The sequence below is a fragment of the Belonocnema kinseyi genome, chromosome 4 (assembly GCF_010883055.1).
Source record: "Belonocnema kinseyi isolate 2016_QV_RU_SX_M_011 chromosome 4, B_treatae_v1, whole genome shotgun sequence".
NCBI lineage: Eukaryota > Metazoa > Arthropoda > Insecta > Hymenoptera > Cynipidae > Belonocnema > Belonocnema kinseyi.
The window spans coordinates 106,593,467-106,605,760 of record NC_046660.1 but is presented as its reverse complement, the minus strand read 5'-3'; the positions used below and the strand labels follow the sequence as shown (position 1 = coordinate 106,605,760).

The 12,294-nt window shown below is 32.8% G+C and overlaps 1 protein-coding gene across 1 annotated transcript in view; it reads left to right on the top strand.

Annotated features, from left to right (window-relative positions):
• The window catches only part of LOC117171791, a 163,610-nt gene that overhangs the window by 105,402 nt on the left and 45,914 nt on the right, over positions 1-12,294 (top strand). The window lies entirely within an intron of this gene.

Here is a 12,294-nt window from a genome sequence, read left to right as displayed (position 1 = left end):
AATCTTAATACTTAAAATATATGATGAACTGTATGCATAATCGTCTACTGGGTTTCTATTAGAAATGGTCAGCCATTTACAATTTAAATTCACACAGAAACATCACAGAAAAAACTTTTTAAAAAGTAATCTTAAAGTGATGTTTAAAAAAAAGGTTGGCATTTAATACCAAAAACACAATTTTTCAATAAAAAAGTTTATTTGCAACCAAGAAAGGTAATTTTTTTCCAAAAAATAGATGAACTCTGTATTACCATTTTTTAACCAAAAGAGATAAATTTTCAAACCAAAAGCAATACTTTTCAATGAAAGTGTTTGTTATTTTTCAAGAGACTAGTCGAAGGTTCTACCAAAATATTTTCATTATTTTAAATAAATGAATTTTTAACCAAAACAGATACATTCTCAAGGAAAAATATAATAGTTGATATTATTTCAACTAAAAAATATTTTTATTTTAAATCCAAGAAAATTGAATTCAATCAAATCAGGTTAGCTTTCAACCGAAACGTTTCAATTTTTATGAAAACCAGACTTTTTTACGAAGAGATCAATTTTGAAAGAAACAGCGTTAATTCAATAAATTTTTCATCTAGAAATTACCTATCAAGTTTTACTAGATTATTTCTAGATGGCAAATTTAGCTGAAAGAGCTGAAAATACAGGTGACATAGCTATATTTTCTTGGAAGAAGAAATCCAGCTAAACAGTTAGCTGGGACAGTTAATCTATTTTTTCAGTGAATGGTCAGTATAAAATTAGCAATTTTATCTTAGTATTTTGTGTAGTTTTCTGCATTAAAATTATCAAGTTTTTAGCTGAAATAGCTTTTATTCAAGCTAGTTTATTAATTAATTCATGTTTTCACTATTGTACACTTTGTTATAATGAATAAACATAAATAAAACCTAAGCTTAAAATAACACTTTTTTAAAAACTTTTTCTATGATGTTCCTAAATATTTTAATTTCATTTCTAATTATCTTGAATAAAAAAGCACTGCAAAAACACAATATTCTATTGTACTTTTCTTCGCCTGTTTTAAGAACCGGATAATTATTTATTTAAGATTTCCATACTAACACACTTTGTGTAACATAACTACATAATTTAAATTGTATGAGTGTTAGCATTTCTAATAGGAACTCTTTTTATTATTTTCCACTCAGAATATTTCCATGAAAAATCTCAATCCTTAAATTAAATGATGAACCATATCGAGGCGTCCTAACGATAGGATGCCAACGCACGCGATCGACTAGATGATACTTAACCAAAAATATAAACAATAAAAAGCTAACCAAGAAGTAAAAACTAGAAAGTTTCAGATCGCGGAACTGGACAAGATGGAGCTAGAAGTGGGCCAAAACTAGAAGATGCTTGCTCGCTCTATCAAAACATTTAGTGGCAACCTTCATGCTTTGCTCGCCCGAGATAGAACTTTCATGATTTGATGAAGCGAGTGAACACCTTTTAGTTTTGGCCAACTTTTATGGTAGCCTCATCTTGTTCAAATACGCGAGCAAGACTTTCTAGCGCTAACTTCTCGGTTAGTTTTTTATTGCTTTTATTTTTGGTTAAGTACCGTCAAGTCGTGTCGCGTGCGTTAGCACCCTACCGTTAGGACGCCTCGATATGCATAGCCGTCTACTGGACTGAAACGCTCTAGTCGAATGGCAGACTGGCTGCTTCTTGGCTGCCTTCACACGTCCAATACACGAACGTGAGAGGCTTCAGGTGTACAGTCGGCTATTCAGCGGCGGTTAGTTGACTGGTTAGTTAGTCGGCTAATCGACTAGTTCGGCTAGTGGGCTTCGCCATATATAATGTTGCTACCGCTCTGGCCCTACTCCCCTGAGAAACTACTTGAGCCAGCAGTTCTAGGAAGGCCGACAACGGGGTTATTGCAAGCGACAGTCTGGTGTAGTTATATGAAAAAGATGTGTTCAATTTACGTATAATTTCTTTTAATTTCAAATTTATAAAGTTATAGTTTCTTGAGATACTAGGTAGAAACTACACTGAGAAACTTTGTACTGGAAAAATTACTAAATTAGGTTACAATCGAGGGACCAAGATGATAATTCGTATATTTTAATACAATAATCGTAAGCTATGCTATTTTTATATGTAATTTTCCTATTGATGATACGAAGTCTTAGTAATTTTTATAGGAAAATCCTAGATAGGATAAATTAGTAGAGACATAATTAAATTATATAAAAAGAGTAGAAGTAATAAGTACCTAAAATAAGATAAAAGACTAAATTTGTAAGAGGAATTGCTATTGTCTGTAGGAATATGAATTATACTACGACACTTTCTATTTTTTATATTATGGAGTAAGACAAATTCGGAAGATCGCTCTCGAATATCAGTAAGTGACTTAGTAAGCGAGCCTAACGTTGGACCGAGTCCAGCCGAGCGTAAACGATGTCAGCCGACTAACGCTCTACTGAAATTCCTTAAATTTATCAATCACTCAATTTGGGTTGATGCAAAGATCCTTATTACAATAAATTAAAATAATTCGAAAAGTTACAATTGAAAAAAAAATTTTCCACAGAGCAAAAAATAATTTTTAACCTCGATATTAGGATATTTGATTACATTAGGATATAGTGCTTCGAATTTTGAAAATGCCATCACTGTGAATAATTAATGAATAATTTAATGGAAGGCAATTTGACTGCTAGAATTTACTTGATAAGATGGATAAATTTCTGGATCTCATTATCTAGTTTAGCCGAACGGAAAATCGCCGTGCTGCCGCGCTGGAGACCCGTGTTCGATTCCCACCAGCTTTACTTTAATCATATTTTTCTGTTTTAGCTTGTAATATAATATTCCTGTATGTATATTATAATGTATAAACTATATTTAATCGTGTGTACCGTACAATGGCAATTTAAATAAATATAATAGTTTGTTTCCAATGAATTTTGTAGTTCGGTATGTAGTTAATAGTTACTACTCGGAGTGGTAAACATTACAAAAGTTCCGCTATGTCCCTCCATTGCAAGCTGAAAATAGTAAAATCTGGTCTGATTTTTAGTAAATATTGCAGCAAAAGTATCAATTGTATCAATTTAAAGTGAAAAATCAGTTCGAGTAGTTGTTTCAATATTAAAAGAAAAAGCCTCGATAAAATTCGGCAATTTATACAGAAAAATTGGTCTGCTTGCACTGAATCGGCACGCAGTGGGGCAAAAAAGTACATGCCTCTACCTCTAAAAAAATTATAGCTTGCAATAATTTTCATCCGACTTACACCTGAAATCTTATGAAATCTTTTGAAATACTATAATCTTTTGAAATTATATGAAAACTCATGAAATTCCTCAGAATATTTTAGAATAAACTTTAAGATCGAAGTAATACCCTATGATCCTCTGTGACGTGAATTTATTTATAAAATTATTTGTTAGTTGATTCTGTAAAAAGATTAAAATCTTTTGGTTGAAAAAACGAGATAATATTTTTTCAATTAGTTCAAAAAATTGGTTTATTTAAATAGTTATTACAATCGCTATTAGGTGTCAATGAATCGTTAATTCGATTTATTGTCAAATAAGAAATGGCTCAAATAAATGTTTAAGTACGTAGGTAATAGTTTGACCGGTAAAATTTGACGCAGGTACATTTTGGATAGAATTTGTTTGAACCTAGGCCGCCCTTTCTAGTTTCCTTGGGCGCACCAGAAAGATTTGTAAGATCCATGACAACTTTCTTTAGAGTTTCAAGAGTAATTTTTTTGTTCCACTACTGTGGGGCAAGATCAGCCATGGTCCTAATGAGATATTATTTGCAGCCAAATTTTATTATTAGTTTTTAAGACAAATTGCATATATAAAATAATTACATCTGAAGTAATTTTCGGTGCTATCTAATTACATATAAATCTGAACACGTTTCAGATCTCAATTCGCTCTTGCGATGCCTTATACATATTTAATACTTCGGCCGGAGGGATTATCATCCAACGCAGTTTTGTACTAAGCTCCTTCATAGTAATATATATTTTGCAAATTCTCTGTTATATGGGAAAGTCCTAACATGAGAAAGGGTTTGATTTTAGGCAGGAAAAGGTGGTGTGGGTGAGTCAGTTCAAGGGCTTGTGTTTGACCTATAACGTCGCTGCTCTTTTATCCTACCACTAACTACCCTTTAGTTGAGTGAGTACACTGAAAGAAATTTTATGATAATACTTGATATTTCAATATTTCTAATTGATATAGACGATAACGATTTAGGGAAATCGTGTAAATATAAAAATTATTGTTAGCGTAATTACGAAATTTTACAATTAGAATATGAACACTTAATATCTTTAGAACAAGAATTGGTATATTCAATAGCAAAGATTGATATTTTATGTATTAAAACACGGAATAAGAAAAATTGATAATGAAATATTCAAATAATATAAAAGCAATTATAGGAATTAATAGATTGAGGTACAAAAGTTAATATAAATATTCTACAAATTAATATAGTCAAAGAGAAAGTGAAAGGTAATAAAAGAAATTTTTATTTTCTGTGGTAGACGCTAACAGAAATTGTAATCTTCAGTTGATGAAATTGCAAAACACTATATCAAAAAATCCGAATAGCTCCATTTTCGGGGATTGCGAAGAGGCATAGTCAAGAAAGTTTATACGAATTTTGTGGTTTCAATCGCGGAAGAAATGTTTTAAGAGCCAACACTTTGCACATAGTAACGATTCAAACTCGCTGAGCGGGGGGCCATTTAAAATAATGAATAGAAGAGATGAACAATGTTTTATAAGAAGGGTACTGCGCTTCGGTGTTATTATGTTATTCATGACACTAAGTCGGCGTTCACACTCCCCCGGGCGGACCGAATGGGCGGAAAAGGCTACAGCGTACCCTTATAGTATCCTTACCCTTGTAGCATCGTGCAAAAAAACTAAAAAAACAGCAAGATGGGCATTTAACTTGGTGCAATTCGAATACTAAGGCGAGTTCAAGCCCATCCATAATCTCTTAAGTAGTATGCTATTACTGAAAGGAGATGCGCAATTATTCCGTGGCCTTCACACAGAAAATTTAACGTGGAAACCGAATTGCAATAAATTAAAGGTTCATCTTACTGCTTTTTTGCATTTTTGTTGCACGATCCGGAGGGGATACTATTAGGGTACGCTATAGCGTACCCTTTCCGTTTATTCAGTCTACCAGGGGCCCGATAATAATATTCGGAAACATTTTTTTAATAGCGTCGCAACCCGCTATTCTGTCCGCACACAATTCGATTAGGTACCTAACATCACGCTAGCACCGTCAGTAGCAGAGCACAGATAATTATCCTCAATAAATGATTAATCCAAACCATAGGATTTCAAAAAAGACAGTAACGCATCAGTGATAGTTTTGCCTACCTGATTCTCCAGCTCAATCGGATTCAAGAAAATCGTAGTAACAGAACATTCTACAACTCTTTAAATATAAACAATAAGTACAGATTTTTTTGATAATGAAGTTGACTCTTCAGTCATTTTTGCGATCTTTGAACCCTGCTCTTTTAACATGTTTCCTAAACGTATTCTAAATTCGTCAGCTATAAAATCAATTATTTCACTTTTATTATATCGACTGTGTAGTGTGACACCTAAATTTGCACCATTCTTCATTTGCAATGCAATTAAATCCGGATGATCGCCATGCACAGGGAAAAAATATGTCCTTAAGAAAATCACGAACTATAGCTAGGTTTCGAATATGAGAAAAATTGTTGGATAATGATGTATTTTCGTACATAATCTGCGAAACTGGAGAAAGAATTGATAACTCAATGTGAAGATTCTAAAATGGCTTATCACATTTTTTCTTCATGAATAATTACAAAAACGTTACGAGTGATTCGGAAAACATTCTCAGAGTACTCACAAGTGTGCCCGATAAATCGGGGAACTGGTATGTCGTCTCGCCTGTACGCGGTCCGCAAACACGCTCACCTACACGCGCGGCAATTTTATATGATTTATTTCTTTGACTCTTTGAATAAAAATGAAACATTTTTCAGATCTTTGATTTTAAATTGCTTTATATTTACATCTAAACTCATTATATTTGAAACTATCTATCAAGGCTTTTAACATTAAGTTTTTAAACATTTATTTTGAAATGGATATAACATTTTGTATATTTAAATTCGAAACTACAATATTATGAAATAGAAAAATCAAAATTTTCAAAAATTATTCTAAACATTAATTTAAGAAAAAACTTTAGTTTCAAGGCCTCAAAGATTAATCTATTTTAGAATTACGCATTCAAAAAAATAATGTCAAATAAACATTGCAGAAATTGTATAGATAATAAATATATGTATTATTAATCAGTATTATCTCATTTAGTATCAAGTGACATTAGATAGGTTTTTTTTTGACTGAAAAAAGTTATTTTTGTTGAAACAAAAATCACTGCTATTTTCACCGTTAAAAATTGCAGAATTTAAAATATTTCAAGAAATATTGTAAACCTTTAAAGTTATTTAATTATTTTAAACACATTAAAAATTATATGTTTCCTAAGGCGCCATCCATATGCCACATGGACAGTTTGGGGGTCGGGGGTTGTCAAAATTCCACGGCTGTCCACGGGGGGGGGGGCAAAAATTGGTGAAAAATTGTGCACGTGGTATATGGATGGCCCCTAATTAGAAACTTTTAAAATTAATTAATTCAACCTTGAAGCGTTAAAAATTAATCAATTTAAAACATCATCATGATTTTTAAAATACAATGATTTTAATCTAAAGTTTAATGAAAATTTATTTATATTGGTGCAGTTTGATTATGGTTCTTCGGGGTATAGGTGGCCATCCTGATCTAGTTCTAATACAAGGGTCTATAAAGCAAAGATATTTTAATCAATTTGAAATAATGGAATATCAATATCAATAATTAATAATAAAATAAATTCTAATGATCTCTTATGTTTATTCTACTTGTTAAAAAAAAATAATTTTAAGGAAAAAGAGTCCAGAGAAAAAATATGTTTACCTATTAAAGGTTGCAATAATATCCAGTTAAGAAAAATTAGATTTCATTTTGATTTGTTTTAAAATCTGCTACTGCTATATAGTATTAAACTCATAACACTGTAGAATCTATTATACTGAAGGGAAAATACAGTGATGCATTTAACTTACCTGTCCATCTCACATTTCCCCTAGCTTTCCTAGTTGCACTTACTAATGAAATGGTGTGAACCTATTTTGTAAGAAGTAGGTTGCAGGTACTCGACGATTGATTCATTAAAAATCTCTAATTACCTAAATATGATTCTAAAGAAGTTCTCAGTAACAGGAATCATGAGCATCATTGTTAACAATGGAAATGTTCAAATTCTAACTATTCCCCTATACATTCTTTAGAGTTACAGCTTATAGAGACGTTTGACTCGTTAGAGTTTACCCCGAAAGGGACATTGTTTAATCGTATAATTATAAAAAAATTAAAATAGCTCCATTAAGGAAAAGAGATGGCCTAGAGCCCGCTAAGCCCCAAAAATAGGAGGACTAGCGTCGCTAGGCTTCGCTGGGCCTCGACTACACCACTATCCACATCTAACAGAAATTGTTTGGACGGCCCTGAATGTCTAAGTTCGAAGCGAGCCAACGTTTTGTTTAATTTAAATGAAGGCCATTCAGGATCATGCTCGAAATCGTACTTAAATGGGATTTCCAGTCTGTTTCCGATTTGTACGTAAACATGTGATAGCAAAGTTGAGTCTCAATTTAAGGCATACGTTGTAGGAGACACACTAATTTCATCTATTTTTATTGCGTACAATTTCATGAAATAAGTTTTGAGACTGACTTGTTTGATCTATTTAGGAATATTCGTGTGTGGTTGATGGTTTGTACACGGCCTATTTTGAAATAATTATGTCATCGATGATTCCACATGAAATGGGTATGCCGAATTTATTATGATAAAATAATTAATTAAAGTCACGAGCGTGCCGGACGTGATCCTTAATTTCTTCTGCTTTATTTAACTTCATTTCCCTTATAACCTTTTTCTAAGCATATAAAATTCTAAGGTCATTCCTTTTCTTAGCGAGCATTCTGTAGATCTATAGATTGAGTACCATTTTGCTAAATTCTTAGCTTTACGATTTTTAATCAGAAACAAAACCCAATTTGGGGAAAAGCTTTAATAAAGAAGAAGTAAAACGATCTCGGATTGATCTTGAATGAAGCAAGTTGTAAGTAACTTATCAGCCTTCTGTACTTTACCGAGATGAGGTAATAAAACTTCAGATAACCGTCAAAGCGAAGAAGCTTGTGAGTGACATTTTCCGACAGTCGGAGTTCTATTTATCACTTTAATCACCTCTCTGTTCAGGATTCTAGTGGTTATTTTATTCCAGGAAATTTTTACTGCAAGTCTATTAGTGAATTTAATTTGGGGTCTATTATAAACAGACGTAGTCAATAAACGTCTCAGTAAAAGGTGATTGATTTATTTCACTCTAATTCCATTCTATTTAATCCATTAATTTTATTGTTCGTCAGGTATGTCTTGTTCCTCGATTTGATTCCACTGGTTGCTTGTCTGTGTTTATAAATATCAGATTACTTTCTATTTTATTCGGTATTTGCGTTGGATAGATAAGCCAATAGTAGCTTTTAAAAAGTTAAAGAACGGAGAAAATCGAGAAAAACTTCATGCCCAAAGAACTTTAATATCGAATAATATTTTGGATGTTTTACTAGTCGCGGAAAGTCAAAAATACAAGGCAAAAAGAACACAAAGTGACTTGCGGACGATGCCTTTGTCGACGAGCTCTAGCGCAACCTCAAAATACGTCAAAACATACGTAAGGGACACTGTGTATTAGTGGCTGTTCCGAACTTACCCGAACGATCGCCGCTAGTGTATATTCGAATATAGCCGGGACTTATTTCCCGTTGATTTCCGATCAGATTCCGAGCTCATTTACAAGGCTAAATGATACGTAAGGGCAAGCGATTCTTTTCGTTTGTCAATTCGCGTCGCACTCGGTAACTTTCACAACGCAAAAAAGACACAAAGTTCTTTAGGTTCTTTTTCATGTGTATGCTAATGACATATTGTTTTCCTGGTACAACTTTTAGGACACGCAAAGTGCTTTGTGTATCTTTTTCTGTTGTATTTTTCAACTTTTTCGACTTTTCTCATTTATACGAGGTGTGTTCAAAAAGTAAGGTGACTTTTAAATTTTCGCGGGCTACGTACATTCAAATTTTACATTTTTTATTTTGTTGTGTTGGTACACTTGTCACGATCATATGTTCACAGTTTTGACTATGTAGCTCGTGTTGTTTTTTTGGCAGAGGCGTAAAAGGTTAGAAGGGTTTGGTGTGCTCGGCGATTTTCTTCTTTCGAAAAAAATGGAGCAAAGAGTTTGCATTAAATTTTGTGTGAAAAATGGAATCCAGTGCTTTAAAACTCTTGAAATGTTGACAGTTGCATACGATGAGTCTACTCTGAGTAAGAAAAATTTGTATAAGTGGTACAAGCTGTTCCAAGAAGGCTGAGAGGATGTCGAAGACGAACCTCGCCATGGACGTCCCAGCACGTCAACAACAGATGAAAATGTTCAAGCAGTGGAAGAAATGGTGTTGAAAAATCGCCGAATTACCATCAGAGAAGTTGCTGAAGATGTTGGCATATCGGTTGGCTCATGCAATGCTATCTTTTCGGACGTTTTGGGCATGAGACGTGTGTCAGCGAGATTTGTTCCAAAACTGCTTAATTTTGATCAAAAGATCCATCGCATGACCATCGCTCAGGAGATGTTGAATGAAGTCAATAATGATCCTGATTTTCTCAAAAGGGTTATAACTGGGGATGAATCGTGGGTATATGGTTATGACGTCGAAACTAAAGCCCAATCGTCTCAGCGGAAGCATCCTGAGTCTCCAAGACCGAAAAAAGCTCGTCAAGTTTGGTCAAATGTGAAGGTTTTGCTCACTATCTTCTTTGATTACCGTGGCGTAGTGCATCAGGAATTCTTACCACAAGGTCATACGGTCAATAAGGACCTTCAAGTTATGCGCCGTTTGCGAGAGGCGATACGCAAAAAACGTCCGAAACTTTGGAAAAATAATTCGTGGCTTTTGCATCACGATAATGCACCTGCTCATTCATCGTTGCTTGTGAAAGATTTTCTGACCAAAAACATCAACACAGTCATGCCTCAGCCTTCATATTCACCGGGTTTGGCCCCCAGTGACTTTTTTATTTTCCCAAAACTGAAGAGACCCATGAAAGGACATCGATTTTCAACGATTGAGGAGATAAAAACTGCATCTTTAAAAGAACTCAAGGCTATACCACAAAATGATTATCAGAAGTGCTTCGATGATTGGAAAAAGCGTGGGCATAAGTGTAATATATCTGAGGGGGATTACTTTGAAGGGGACAACATAAATATTGAGGAATAAATGAATATTTTTTGAGAAAACCATAAAGTCACCTTATTTTTTTAACACACCTCGTAAACCATCGGTTTTTGCAATAAATATTAATAATTAATAGATTCTATTAAGACCGTTAGATGCAGCTTTTTCTCACGAATCCAATGATACTAAAAACTCATTTTCATAAAAATGTCACTTATGTATGTTTTCAGTTTGGACGGCAGTTTACTACTATGAATTTTCTTTCATGTCGAGAAAGAATAAAGAAAGACTAAATTTACTTAGTAATAAAATTCTATCATTCTTGCAGATATTATTTTCTCAAGATTATTTGCAAATGTTCTGTAGCAGTTCTTCGCTTAACACAATTTTTGCCAAGGTACTTATTCAGTGCTTTCCTTTTAAAGGTAAAGTTCATAGTGTGCTGTTAAAGTTAACTGCCAATTCCAGAAAAGTGATCTTTGAATTCTGATATTCTGATATTTTCTCTTCGTACTTTGGTCTTTATTTTTGGAATTTTACTTTCCTAGATCATTTAAATTTAATAGTACACTTAAAGGTTTTATCTTCTTTTCACTTAACGAGAAATCTAGTATTACTTAGCTTTATAACAAACATTTGGATCGTTTTTAAGTATACATATAACACTTTATACGCAACGTATAAAATGTTTTACGCATTGTATGACCTATCCTTGACATTGTGTTTTCACGACCACTTTTAATTCTTTATTAAATACCCTTCAACCTAATGAAAATAGTAATCTACACTGTAAATACTAGAGATCTCTTTTTTACGGCATAATTTTTTTCGTGCCCTGTTTTTGAATAGGATAGTTTTGTGCTATCATTTTCAATGTAAAACAAATGAATGTGGTTTTCCATTAATGGTGTCATTTTATTAGCACTCGAAACGGTTTTTTTAGTCTTATTGTAATACCTGAAACTATCCCTAAAATAATACTTTGTTTTTAGGGTGTAGATAATAATGTAATATTCAATTTTTTCTCAAATGAAAAAAATACTGCAGACATTTTAATTGAATATTATTTTGTTATGTTTTGAAAGTAGAACACAAGTGTTAAATTACTGTTGAAACTGTTATTTATTTAATGGAATGAATTTTTATAATTTATTGAAGGAATACTCAATTTGAAAGCATTCACTATTCTTCCCAGAAGACACTAAATTAGGTGAAGTAATGAATAAAATAAAAGTGAGTTGCGCATTCACTTCCAGGAAATTGCAGGCGATGCCATATGTAATTTCAACATTTGCTTTTACAGTAAATAACCGCACATGAACTCGCATCCTTATTCATTTCATGAAGTGGTATTCTGATACGACCAATTAGATCAGTTAACAGCTTTGATCAATGATGCCATCACAGAGGATAGACCTTCGATTGTAATTGACAAATCAAGTTGTACGTTTCGAACCATTAGATCAAGGTTGTACTTAATGTGATGCCATGAATTTTCGGTAAATCAAAATTTATTTCTTTTTTCAAAATTGTAATGGGTTTAAATTGATCTTTTAACTTATTTTCACTTGAAATCACTATGCAGTCATATTGAATATTCAGATGTTTTTACGTGAAATTATTGCCATTAATATGCGTTTAGCTTACATTCATTAAAAATCAAGCGCAATAATGTAATCATATGACAACATGAGAATAAAACTTGTATGAGGATCAATTTTTTGAAATTCTTTTTTCGCGTTTTCAAGCAATTTAGCACACTACTCATTCATTCATATTAGAAATATGTCGAAATAATTTCTCCTTTCACTTCAAAAAATGAATGTTAAAATTATGAGAGTGCCTAGAATAATTTGGCTTAATTCAGACTATCT